Below are 14,507 nucleotides of genomic sequence, written 5' to 3'. Positions count from 1 at the left end.
TCTAATCCAACTCGATTCAATTAAGAATGTATCTCATTTATTTAACAAGCTGTGAGGAAATACACAAGAATAAGCCAAGTAGACAGTCGCTTAAGTAATTCTAGTGCAATCTATCAGGTGTCAATCAAAATCATAAACAATCATAAAATGAGATAGTTACCATCTCTTTGAATTGTTCATAATCCTATAACATTTGAAATAATGGAAGCTATTAGGATGGAACAGAATGATGTGATTGCTTATGTAAAAAATAATATATTCATAGCAAGCAAATAATAAGAGTAAAACGAAAAGTCATAAAAGAGATTTAGGAAAATGTTTCTATCAAAAATACAAAAAGGTTACTATTTATAGCCTTAACATGTTTGGCGTCTTTAAAAATAAATATTAAGGTACTTGAATAGAGATTTCACAGTAAAAGACATACGAGTAGAATGTGTGCTTAGTTATAATTCTGGTATTACAGGAGGAGAGAGTGAATTTTGACAATTGGTCATCTCCACTCATAATCTTAAAGACACGACAAATGTAAAAAAAAGCATTTTTTAACATATATAACATTTTTGTATATATAAAATACTTTGTGTGTATATATATATAAAATATGTATATCTGTATATATAACGTGTGCATGTATATATAGATTAAATGTATATGATCCATTATACACAAATGTTATATATAGAAAGATATATATATATATATATACATACAATATATACACAAATATCTATATCTATAGATCTATATCTATATCTATATCTATAGATAGTATCTAAGAAGACAAAACAACCAGCAGAATCTTGTATTTTGGGACACTTTACAAGTTCACCAAAGATTTTCATATGTTGCCGTATTTGATTATCATATGAATCCCATGAGTAGAATTTAGCTGAGATGACATTTGTTGAGAAGTCTTTAATTGTTGACTTGAAAGGATCGCTAATGTGCCAGCAACCCAGGACTCCATCAATGCCCCGTGTGATTTGTTTGCGTTCCTGCTGTTGTGCTCTCCCGTGAAAATATGATCAGTACATTTTCAAGCTGTCTTTTCAGAGTTTACAAAAAAAACAAAGAAAGACCTTAAAACAGTCTCTTCCACAGAACCAGTTTTATTTTGGTTTCACAAAAAGATTCCTGTCCTATACCGCAGGAACCCTTGCTTTCTGTTTTTCATCCCTGAACTTCTTGGAGCAGCAAGAAATATGTATTCAGGAACATAACACCTCTAAGCCAACAGAATCTGGTCTAGTTTCCATCCCCAAACCCTATCACCAAGGCTTTAAGTGGTTACCAAACTTGTTCTTTAGTGTGAAAGTTTGCATCAAATCATCGTGAAGGAATTTATCTTTAATTAAGTACACATCAACACAACACATACCCACTAAGCACCTGCTCTGGGTAAGGCCTGGGACAAAGAGCAAGCTGGATCAGAACTAAGGATTACTTTGGCAATTTCTTTCTGTAACAAACATGGAAATCACAGACACAAAACTAGGTTTTACTTCTTCCATTTCTCCCCTATTATAATAGCTCTACTGAGATATAATTCACACACTATAGAATTCGCCTGTGTAAGGTGTACTATTCCGGGCCTTCTAGTATATGTGCTGAGAGGTATCACCATCGGCACAATCTGATTTTAGAATATTTTCACCAGCACCCAAACGAACCCCTTACCTGTTAGCAGGCACTCCCCGGTCTCTGTCTACTCTCCCCTACCCAGCTCAGGGCAAACCCCAGTGTATTTTGCATCTCATAGATTTGATAGATTTTCTTTTTTCTTGGATGTGTACTTAGGAGTGGAATGGGCGGGGTCGTATAGTAACATTTTAAAGAATTGACAAACCATTTAGCAAAAAAGTTACACCATTTTTACATCCCCATCAAGCATGCGTGACTTTTTTTTAACTGAATATCCTAAGTTAGATTATAAAGTTTGTTTTTCCTTATTTCACACTGAAAATAAATTTATGAACTGGTCTTCAGTTACTCTGATATTGATTTCCAAATATAATGTCCTATTTTTTTTTTTTAATTTTCAATTAGTTTTTCAGGTCTTTAGTTACCCCCATGGCCCAGCTGACTTTTTTAAGAGTAATCATTTTTCTAAGTGTTTTTTGTTTGGGAATTAAGCGTGTTAGTCAGTAGTCAAAACAACGCGTATCTTCTATACTTTGAATACACTGATGTTTTGCTGGGGTCAACTTTTGCAAATAATCCAAGCTGTGTAGTTTGGAAAAGTGAATGTGATTCCTCGTAATGAGCTACAGTTTCTTAGAAAAGTATTAGTTCCATATTATTCATAGGATGATTTCTTCTCCCATTGTTCGTGGTTAGTATTAAACTCATAGTTTATTGGGAAGACATATGCACTAAATCATAAAGGGCTGGGGGAAAAAAGACTGGCATATAGAAACAATTCAGTATCATTAGCTTTTCATATTCAGTCATGTTTAGACAGAAATGTCCTTTTACAATTTGTACCCTTATCTATTTCTTCTTGGGTTCTTCATTGTTTGCTCATGTATCCAGATGTTGTGCTATTTAACTTGTATATAATGATGTCAAAACTTCATAATTGAGTGTCTTTCATTATAATTTAATGACTCTATTTACTAATAATGTTAAATCAATTCTAACTTGTCTGACTCTCCTATTGGCACATTTACTTTCGCTTTGTTTTAAGCTGGAGTGAAAATAGAGCTTTGTTCATTAATTTTAGATTTTTCAGAATCACGTTGATCATCTGTGTTTTTCTAAACAAATATTGTTTGATGTAATTTGTTGATCCATTCTAGAAATTAAGGTCTGCTGACAGGATAATTTAGGTCAATAGTGTTTATTATTGTGACTTTTCCTTGTGCTCTACAATGTCATTCTATGGTATGTTGTTTTCTCCTCGATAATCCTTTGTACCATGTATGTTATAAATGAAAGTTAAATTTGTCATGTGACTTGGAATTTTATTTTATGTGTAAGTTGAAACAAATTCAGAAAAGGCAAACAAACAAACAAAAAAAGACTATTTCATTTTTTAAAATTTATAATCTCCTAAAAATTTACTGGCTTTGGAAGCAGCTACTGGAGACATGCATCAAATATATTTATTGCAAATTGCTAGCCAGTTGGGAATGAAGGAAAAATAACCAGAATTTCCCATGAAAATGCTGACAGACACTCTTAAAAGAGTCATTTTCATAGAACTTTCATATGATGGCTGTCTCATAATAATTTGTTGTCATATTGACTATTTTATGATAGTTTTCACAGACATCTAGGGTGGTCAACTCACTGGCTCCCAGTAACACTTCAGTTCTTCGTTCACAGAAAGAATTATCTATGAGTTTAGACTTTTAGAACTCAGCTTTCCTGTTAACGAAAATGAAAATGACAAAAATAAATTAGATGATTCAACTAGAGTTGAACAGTTGGTGTCCTCGTGTTCTTAGAACAATGGTTGTTGTCCCCTCTAGAACACAAGGGAAATAATGTCTTTCCCAAGTAGACTTACTAAAGACAATTTGGAGTCATTTAATAAATATGTACAACCTTTATAAAAAAAAAACCAATATGGAGGTTCCTCAAAAAATTAAAAATAGAACTACCCTATGACCCATCAATTGCTCTACTAGGAATATAGCCAAGGCTAAAAAAATGCTGATTCAAAGGGGCACATGCACCCTGCTGTTTATAGCAGTGCTATCAACAATAGTCAAATTATGGAAAGATTCCAAATGTCCACTGACTGATGAATGGATAAAGAAGATGTGGTATATATATATACAACGGAATACTACTCAGCAATCATAAAGAATGAAGTCTTGCCATCCGCAACAACATAAATAGAACTAGAGTGTATTATGCTGAGTGAAATAAGTCAGAGAGACATAAATACCATATGATTTCACTCATAGGTGGAATTTGAGAAACACAACAGATGAACATAGGGGAAGGGAAGGCAGAATAAGATAAAAACAGAAGGGAGGCAAACCATACGAGACTCTTAAACACAGAGAACAAACTGAGGGTTGCTGGAGGGGAGGTGGGTGGGGGATGGGCTACATGGGCAATGGGCCTTAAGGACAGCACTTGTTGGGATGAGCACTGGGTTTCATCTCATGTAAGAGATGAATCACTGGGTTCTACTCCTGAAGCCAAGACTATACTATATGTTAACTAACTTGAATTTATTTTATTTTTTTTTTTAATTTTTTTTTTTCAACGTTTATTTATTTTTGGGACAGAGAGAGACAGAGCATGAACGGGGGAGGGGCAGAGAGAGAGGGAGACACAGAATCTGAAACAGGCTCCAGGCTCTGAGCCATCAGCCCAGAGCCTGACGCGGGGCTCGAACTCACGGACCGCGAGATCGTGACCCGGCTGAAGTCGGACGCTCAACCGACTGCGCCACCCAGGCGCCCCGACTAACTTGAATTTAAATACAGAAATAGTTCTGAATAAATAAATAAAACGATAAAAAGAGACCTGTGAGTAGGAACTGTCAGTTGTCACCAATATTCCTTCTTTCCATGGACATGGGGCAGTTTTAGCCTGGACACAGGGGCCTGGAATGGAGGCCATGTTTGCAGGCTACCCTACAGTTGGATGTGGCCATGTGAAAGAGCCATGTCAGCAGACGTTACCAGGTAAATGGAAGTCATTTATAAGCCCATCACTTGTCACACCCTCTTCTTCACCTCTGGCTCTATACTGCTGTGTGGAATGTGGAGACCACACCGCACCATGAAAATAGGAACTACTCTAAAAGGAACAGGTGATGTTCTATCTTCACCCATGATGGTTTGCCTCAGGGCATTGAGTAGGGGCAAGAAGGGCTCGGGCTCTGGAGCTGGATAGCCTGTGTTCAATCGTGGGACAGTTAATTTCTCCGTCTCAGCTTCCCCATTTGTAAAATGGAGATAATAAGACCTGTAGGGTTTTGCGAGAATTAAAAGAATCAGCAAATGGGAAACACTCAGGACAGTGTCTGATACACGACAAATGCTAAAAATGATCAGCCATTCTTGCCCACTTGAGAGAATAAACCTCTATCTTATTAAACACATTGCCTTTCTATTTTCTTTGCTGCTAATCACAGCCAAACTTACTTATTTTTTTTAATTTTTACTTATTTATTTTGAGAGAGAGAGAGAGATAAAGAGAGCATGAGTGGGGGGGGGCAGAGAAATATGGAGAGAGAGAATCCCAAACAGTCTTCCCACAGTCAGCACAGAGCCCAGTGTGGGGCTCAGTCTCATGAACTGAGAGATTATGACCAGAGCTGAAGTCAAGAGTTGGACGCTTAATCGACTGAGCTACCTACCTAGGCACCCCCAAACTTAACCCTTCATTAAAACAACATGCAGACATCAATTGCAAAGATAATGTAGGTCTTCATAAACGCATTTTTAAACCAATTGAAGAGTCTATCCAGCTTCTCCAAGGATACCACAAAGGCAATACTGGGAAAGAAAAAGAGAGAGAGAGAGAGAGAGAGAGAGAGAGAGAGAGAGAGAGAAAGCATGTTTAGTATTTACATACTTGTGTTGCTATGAAGATAGATAATAACTTTTCCAAGTCAGATTTTCCTTCTCCATTCAACCTGAGAGCGAAAGCCATTGTGGGCCTTTCTCTAAGCATTCTAGCCTGGTTATTTATGCTATGCACACACACACGCATGTGTGTATACACACAAACACGCACTTATATGCGTGCAAATATACACATATATGTGTGATCCCATTGTGGCTATTGGTGAGACACTGTTCTGCCTTTTACATTCATAGTTAAAAAAAGAGGGAAAAGACCGAAATCATAGATTCTGGCAAAAGCATGATCGAAAGTGTGAAGTTCCGGTGAAAACTTTTGGTTCTACTCTCTTAGAATGTAAAAGATTGTATTTAAAAATAAATTATTGAATTGAAATTCCAATAACATATTGTTTTAAGTTTTTGGTAACTGTATTGTTTTTGTAATGACAACAGCAACAAACAATGAGCACTAAATACATTTTTCTGTGACCATTTCCCAGACTGGGAACTCATGGAGGGATTTTGTCTAGTTTCTCTGTCTACATGAATCGTGTTGTACCTGTCGCATAGCTAGTTTGCAATAACTAAGTATTGATAGAATGAGTACATGAATGGGTTTCATAGGCTCCCAGGGCTGGTAGTGACTCCATTAAACATAAAAGAAAATTAAGGCTCCAAGAAATATGTGGAGTCTTGCTTAACAACTTGTAGACACTTCAGGGTAGAAACAAGACAAGAGCTCTGGTCCCCTGTTCCTTAATCCCACAGAATCTGTTTAACCCCCTACCATATGTCTGAAATTTTAGGAGTGAGACCTTTAATTTTTTTCTCCCATTTTTTAAGTGGTGCTGAATGATGGGGGGAAAGAAGGATACAATTCAAACCAATGGTGATGAAAATAAATTAGTAGGAGGCATCTTGAAGGCCCAGGAACTAATAACCATGCATGGCAGCAGGCGTATGTTTTTCCTGGCACACTTGACTCCAAATGTAAGCAAGAACAGAAGTTGGTATTTCGTTACTTTAAGCATTTGTATTATGGCGTTTGTATATGTCAGTGGTGTGTAGGAAGAAAGATTAAAAAGAAATTTATTGTTATAACATATTTTGAAATGTTCTATAATTCTACAGTACAGTTTATTTTTCACTCCCTTTGTCAGCATGCAATTCTGACAATTTGGAGATAGAAAAATCCCTTAACAGACAAATCCTTTGACACAAATTCTTATGTACATAGAATATCTGACATGGGCTGCCCACATTTGAGTCCTGGCTTCATTCCATAGCTGTGTGACTTTGGCATGCGAAATAACATTCGGGACCCAATTTTTTTTCTCATCTGAAAATGCACTGTTGAAATTTTCAAAAACAATTGTCGTACCTACCTCATCAGGATGTTTTGAGTGTTGAACACGACAATATAGATAAAGCATCGAGCACGGTGCCTGATGCTTTTGAATAGTCTATCAGGAAATTATTTCAAACCACTTGAACACCCAGTGGCTTAAAACAATAGGCATTTATTAATACAGTTTATTGATCCATGGAATGGAAGTATTGACTGACTTGGGCTCAGCTGGGCAATTCTGCTGGATCCTAGCTGGCCTCATGCATGCATCTGAAGATTGAATGGGACCCTCTGTTCTAGCTTAGAGTTGGCTGGAGCACTTAACTGGGGCAACTTAACTGAGGAGACAGTTCTGTTCTCATGTTCCTCATCCTTCTCCTGGTACTTAGCCAGCTAACCCCAGCATGACCTTCTCAAAGAAATGGTGACAGCAGAAGAGCAAGAAGCCCAACATGCAAACACTTTTCACAATTTTGCTTGCTTAATTTCTGAAAATGTCTGCTCGGCCCAAAGCACATCTCATGCCAAGATTAGGCTTAGAAATGTATCTCTCCAAACCATGTCCCTTGGTATGAATGAACTGCAGAGTTAAAGGAATGAAGGGGAAAAACGACAAGTTGGTGCCAATAACACAATCTATTACAATCACTCAATTGTACAACACTGAATAATACGAGTTCTATAATTTACTTCCTGAATCTTCACACGTAAAATGCCTTATTTTTTCTGAATCTATTGGTTGTCACAGAGTATTTGATCAAACTCTTTCTAATATAATGAGGCTGAGGCTTAATGAGTGGTATAGATAGTCCCCACAGCTCAGAGCAGCCTATGTCCTTCCCAACCATCAGAAATGGGAAACTCAACAGTGAAGCTCTCATTCTCTCATTTTCAGGTGCCTTTCTTTAAGGTCACTCTTTTTTCAAACATAACAGTTGGCATTGTTTTCATGGGTAGAACTTTGAGTACACTCGATTTCTTAGCCTTTCTTTTTCCTGTCTGTTCTTTGGATGGAGTAATTTCTACTGATCTATCTTTAACGGAACTTTCTTCTGTTGAGTCTCTTTAGTAAAGTTTTCATTCTGTTCTTGTATTTTTTAGCTAAAGAGTTTCCATTTATTTATTTACATAGGTTCTGCTTTTCTGTTGAGATTCTTTCATTCATTCATTAAGATCATTCTTTCCTTTAATTCTTTGAGCATATTTTTAACCTTGTTTTTTGAATGTATTCATAATAAACACTTTGAAGTCCCTATCTGCCACATATAACAAATGGACACACTTAATGTCATTTCTACCGATGGTCTTTTTTTCCTGAGTATGGATCACATTTTATGATTTCTATGTATGTCTTCTAATTTTGTATTTAAAACTAGATAGCTCAGGGGTGCCTGGATGTCTCAGTCAGTTGAGCATCCAACCCTTGATTTGGGCTCAGGTCATGATCCCAGAGTTGTGGTACGGAACTCTGCATCAGGCTCTGTGCTGGGTATGAAGCCTGCTTAAAATTCTCTCTCTCTCTCCCTCTGCTCCTCTCTCCCACTTGCTCTCGCTCTCTCTTTCTGTCTCAAATAAATGTAAAATAAAATAAAATAAAATAAAATAAAATAAAATAAAAATAGTTCAGATGCAGATACAGCCACTTTGTATTCTGTTATATTGTTTTGATTATTTTAATCTTTGTTCTAATAAGTCAGCAGTTAACTAGCTTGAACCCAAACCACAATGCCACTTCCATGGTGCATATCAGCTGAAATCACTGCATACTTCATACAGCTTCAAGCTGCCACTATTTCAGTCCCGTCTCCTTGGGGTGTCCCTTTTATGTTTACAATTTTGTCGTCAGTGAAGATTTGGGCGCTGCTCCCAGTCAGATTTTCGGACTCATCTTCTCTCAGTTCTCTTGATTTTGCAAATTCTTCCCCTAATTGCTCTGCTCACCTCCGTCTCTGTCCTTTGATGTCTCAAGCTAGTAAGGCTCAGCTTTTTGCTATGTGAGTTATGTATTTGGAAAATGCTTTCAATAATAATACTTACAAAAACAGCACACTCATGGATCTCCTTTAGTGAAATTCTGTTTTTTAAGGATAGGTTCTCACAGCTCTCTGCTTGCATTTTCATTAAGTCCCTTCAGTCTAACCGCCAGCGTGCATGATCAGCCAAGGCTTTTCACATAGGAATGGTCAGATCCTGGGCCCAGTTCTCTTCCAGAACAAAATTCTGTTTTTTGACACCTTGAGCTAATAAGTTTTTGAGTTTCTGCTGCCAACTCATGGGGAGTGCCCTACAGCAACTAAGCCACAAACTTGCAGTCATTACCATTTACTGTTGGAGGTTTCTTAAGAATAAACTCTCCTCTGGCTTCTGTCTGATTTTGGATACATTCCAGTGCTTTTAAATGGTTGTTTTGTGCCTTTTTTTTTTTTAATACTATGTCTAGACTACACAAGGGATTTGCAGGAGGATTCTTACGAGCACTTTACTTCACTACCATACCGCAAATTCTCTGCCTTTTGGACAATGGTAACAGTGCTGACCCACCTCCTCCCTAGGGTGTTTTTAAAAAAGACAGCAGCAGGGCCTGAAGAGAAGAACATGGAACCATATGCCAAAGTATCAGTCAATCGAGGGAAGTTCTCAGGAGGTTCATAGATGAAAACCACCATGCTGTTAAATGGCAAAAACCTCCAAGTGGCTGACATTTTAAAAAGAAGACCAGGGAATAATGCCGAGGAACAGCTGTGGGAATCAGGAAGGACACAAAACCAAGCTCTAAATCATGAGAAAAGCTGAGCATCCGTAGGGGGCTGTAGCTGAAAAGCCGTCTTCATAATTGAATTCAGGAAAATGCAGTAAGTATAACAAACATTCTAGGAAGAGAATGGGAAAGCAGCGGAATGGCTAACCCTAAAAACTGTTGAAGACAGTGGAGAAGCTGTACTTAGCAATGGGTTCTGGCACCTGCAACCCTCCTCTATCCAGACTCTGTCACTAACTGCGTAACTGTGTACAAGGTATTAAACTTGCTGATACTCATTTACGAGCACCCAGTAGAAACTCAGTGACCAGTGGTTGCTCTTATACTGCGGGAGCAAGAACTCGGAGGCCAGAGGGCAAGATTTTTGGGAGAGAGGCAAAATGAGGGGATGTGGCAACAGGCACTCTTGCAAGGATGCAGGGATTAGGAAGAGTGGATAATCTGCATTGTAAATTTGTAATGGAGCAACCCTAAAGAAGAGAAGGGTGAGCTGGATTCAATTCTGGCACATATTTATGAAGAAATTATATAAAAGTTATGGAGGACTCCCAGGTCTCGTGGAGCAATAGACATTTAGTGAGTAAGCAATAGCCACATTCTTTCATCCCCGCTTCCGTTCCCCAAGCTCACAGAGAGTCTAAATTAGTCAAGTACACCCATCCATAGGGGACATGGAGAGGGGCACAGTGATCAACATCTACTCTTGGAGTCTCTCTTCTAATTCTTCTCACTTGAGTGAGGACCAATGCCACTCGTCTGGCATCATCAGCTTAAGGGAACTGCTATAGGTAGGACCACAGAAACAAACAAACAAAAAAACAACAACAAGGAATTACACATTAGTGAGGTCTAACTAGAGTCTTGAATGCTGGGAGAGGAATAATGGTATCCCTAGGATTTCTACGTTGTCCATCCCAGATCTTCAAAGAAAGAGGCAGGAAGGTATTTGCAGATTCAAAATCTAAGAAGTAACCAATTTGAGTTATTTTGGACGGAGCAGATTACTATATAAACTAAGAGTGTTACAGCACATTAAGGTCTCCCTGCAGCTTTAGTATTCTAGAACAGGAAGAGAGCATGAGCGGAGAGAAGAAAGAGAAGGGTATTCTTTAAAGGGAGCAAGATGTCTTTAGGCCTGAAACTGGCATTAAGATGTTAAGAAGACTGTATGTTGAAATTGCTAAGAGCACGGACCCCAGAGTCCAACACCCTGGGTTTAAATCTCAGCTGTGTCCTTTAGTAATTGCTTTAACTTGTTCATATTATTCAAACTCTTTATGCCTCAGTGTCTTCATTCATAAAAGTTAGATGATAGTAACTATAATTTTTGGTGAGAATTAAATCAATGTGTGTGTGTGTGTGTGTGTGTAGAACATTAAGTGTCATATTACTTTATATATACTAACTGCTTTTATTTAAAAACAGTGAATAAATTACAAAATCTAGTTCCATTTGGAAAGTTTACTAGAATCAGCATCATAAAGCACAGGTTTGAGGATCAGCCCTTCTGCATGCCAGCTCCATGATCCAGGCCATATCACATCCTCTCCGTAAACCTGTTTGTTCGCAAGATGAATAACTTACTTCCCACCCATCTCGTGAGGTTGTTGTGGAGATCAGATCACATGCTGGGTTTTGCAAGGTCTCTGGAGGCTGCAAAGTGCTGGACGAAATATAGGTGTATCGATAGGGAAAATATTTGGCTTAAGAAATGAATCTCTACTTTTCTACAAGAATTGACTGCGCTGGGTCACACCACATTTTCTTCTCAACTGAAAATTTGCTTGTAGATTTGCTTTATTACTGGAAACACTTGCTCTGTTTTTCTGTGCTGGTTCCAAGATGCCACACAGTAGTTGCCTGCCTTGTGCTCCTGGATTATGTGAATCCTTAAAATAAACCATGTTAGGTCTGATGCTTTAACTGAGTATTTGAAAACATAGAATGGTTTAAGTTTATGTGAAATATACCCAAAAAATGAGAGGAGGGAAAATGAATTCATAAAAATTCAGTAAAAACATTTTTGTCTTAACAGATGACCACATCCTGGTACAGAAGTGCATTCCTAATATTCCGGCACCAGGGGTCCTTTACAGGAATGTTGAAGTGTTTCTTGAAAATCCCTGCACAGGGTAGATACAGTACAGGCATAAAACAGTGGGTTCTTAAGATTCAGTTTTTATAAAGTGCTCAGAATGCCCACAACATTTTAAAGCAGAGATGGAAGTAGACAAAATGCCTTTCTGTTTTCGTGCAAATTCTAACCAATCCTTGCGGTTACGAACCCACATATTAATAAGCAAACTGATCCTTTTCTACGGAAATCCAACATAATGTTTATGTGATGCTACCCTAAGCTATGCTTTTCTGGAGGGATGGTTCCCATCGTGCCACCAATTCCTTTGTGGAAGTCAATGTGGGTTGTTGCTACTGTTTGGGTCCGCTAGGAACGCCTCCAGCTTCGGGTTAACGATATCCGAACACACATAGCCTCCATTCAGCTGTTTATTGTTCTGCAATAACAAGAAGTCTGCAAATACATAATGGCTACTAATGTTGATTTAGTGGCCAGTGATATTAGCGCTCAGCATTAGCATTTCAAAGATTCGTGTGATCTCATGACTGCCCCGTGGCCTGCAACCGTCCCAAGTATCACATACTTGAAGCAGGTACATTCAGAGGCAAGACTGCAGTGGGAGAGGGGGGTCCAAGGGCAAGCAAATCATGGGACTGCGCATTTTTTCTTCACAAAGGTTCTTGTTTTCATGGAGGAGATTTCCCCAAAAGCTTTCCAGTATATTTTATATTTCATTAGCCAGACTGGGCCACATATTACTAGAAGGAGAGAAAGTAGTTGAGTTCACTTTTTCCAACATCTGAACAAAACCATAACTGAAGTCAGTTTGGAGTCAGGCAAACACCAGACTATGCCATTTGGGCTTTTATTTTATGCTTATTTTTTTGTAAATATATCATATGTAACAAAGAATTCAAAGCAAAATGATAGTTTCGGTTCCAATACAAGGGATTATCTAGATTCTCCAACAGTTAATATTTTAGTACATTTACTTTTTTATTCTCACTCTTTCTTCCATCTTAAATGTACACGTATTGATCTTTTTATGAAGTAATTGAAATTAACTTGTAGACACGATCCCTTATAAGTTTAAATACTTTTAAGTATGTATGTCCTAAAAAACAAAGAAAAAAAAAAACCCTCCTACATAACCACATTATATCTTTAAAATCAGAAACTTGACATTGATACTCTCCTCCTAATAATTAGATTCAGATTATGCACTTGGGGCAGCAATATCACAGAAATTATGGTATCTTCTCAGTGTTCTGTTAGGAAATATGTAACACTGATTTGTCCCAGTATTGGCGAGGTAAACTATGACTACACAGTTAAACTGGTAGCTGCTAGCTTCTCCACTCCAAAGTAACTATGTCGTCCTTTGTAATTACAAGGATAGTAAAACCCTGGTTCGCGAGCAAAATTCGTTCCAGAAACATGCCTGTAATCCAAAGCACTTGTATATCTAAGCGAATTTCCCCATAAGAAACCATGGAAAGTCAGATGATTCGTTCCACAACCCCAAAATATTCATATAAAAATGATTACAATATTGTAATACGATACAAAATAATAAAGAAAATGCAAAATATAAAGAAAAATAAACAAATCAACCAGCACTTACCTTTGAAAACCTTCGTGGCTGGTGTGAGGGAGGCAAGAGAGAGGAGGGTTATTGTGCGGGACAACTTTCACTTTCACTAACGGAATCACTGCTATCTATTGGCTCAGTGGAATCTTTCTTTTCATGCAACTTTAACAAGGAATCTATCCAGTGGCACTTGCTTTGGCCTCCTTTTGAGGATTTCGCAGACATGTGACATCGCATTGTCATTAAACAGATTCATCGCTCACACTGCTACAGCCTCATTTGGGTGGTGTTTTCTACAAAATTTTGCACTGTTTCCCACATTTTACACACGTCCCTAATCTCCTCTGAAGTGAGGGCTTTCTCTGTCTTTTTCTCTTCCTCCTCTGCAGACGAGATGCAGAAGTAGGCTTCTTACAAGATCTTGCAATTTCTGCCACTTGCATACCTCGTTCGTACGTACTTCTCGATGATTTCCTTCTTAATTTCCACCGTAATCATCTCCTTCTTTCTTTTTCTTTTTTTTTTCTTTTTTTTTCTGTTTTTTTGAGAGAGAGACAGAGTGTGAGCAGGGAGGGGCAAAGAGAGATGGAAACACAGAACGTGAAGCAGGTTGCAGGCTCCCAGTTGTCCGCACAGAGCCCGACGCAGGGCTGGAACTCATGAACCACGAGATCATGACCTGAGCCAAAGTCGGCCAGGCAGCTCAACCGAGTAACCCAGGTTCCCCTCCTTCTTACTGCCTTTCTTTTCAAACTTTTTGTTCATGGGGGCCGTTGAATACCCTCGCACGATGTTGAGTACAGTACAGCATTAATTAACTCTTGTCATATACTGTATTGGATGTAACTGGCAATAAGGCAGCAGAGGAAAGGGTCTATACCTGCAGGCAGCCTGACCTAGAAGGAAGCAAAGCATTCCTAAGCTTCCTCTTACATGGAAAAGCAGAGGACTGTCCAGAGGTGCTTTGCAGTGACAAAAAAATACACTAGTGCCCGCTGTGGGCACCTTCCACGGTTCTGAAAAATCATTGATTTCTGCGAAACACCTCACCTGAGACCAAGCATCCGAGCATGGGAGATGACCACCCACAGTCCCACAGCGAGAGGGAGAAAAAAGGAACATGGGCTGAGTTGTGATCGTGTGATGTTTGGCATCGAATACTACTCATATTGCAAGACATCGTTCCTTTAACAAGTTAA

At 38.4% G+C, this 14,507-nt stretch overlaps 1 long non-coding RNA gene across 1 annotated transcript; it reads right to left on the bottom strand.

The window, feature by feature from the left end:
- Positions 1 to 12,129: 12,129 nt before the first annotated feature.
- Positions 12,130 to 13,385, bottom strand: LOC121033929 (uncharacterized). The gene is made up of 2 exons (XR_005792218.1): positions 13,342 to 13,385; positions 12,130 to 12,475 (listed from the first exon to the last, which is right to left on the bottom strand). It is a non-coding gene; the product is annotated as an uncharacterized LOC121033929 (long non-coding RNA).
- Between the last annotated feature and the right edge of the window lie 1,122 nt (positions 13,386 to 14,507).

Source organism: Herpailurus yagouaroundi, unplaced genomic scaffold (assembly GCF_014898765.1).
Source record: "Herpailurus yagouaroundi ecotype Mexico unplaced genomic scaffold, PumYag 28, whole genome shotgun sequence".
Taxonomy (NCBI): Eukaryota; Metazoa; Chordata; class Mammalia; order Carnivora; family Felidae; genus Herpailurus; species Herpailurus yagouaroundi.
The sequence above is the reverse complement of the archived record's forward strand: the minus strand, read 5'-3'. Positions and strand labels throughout refer to the sequence as shown.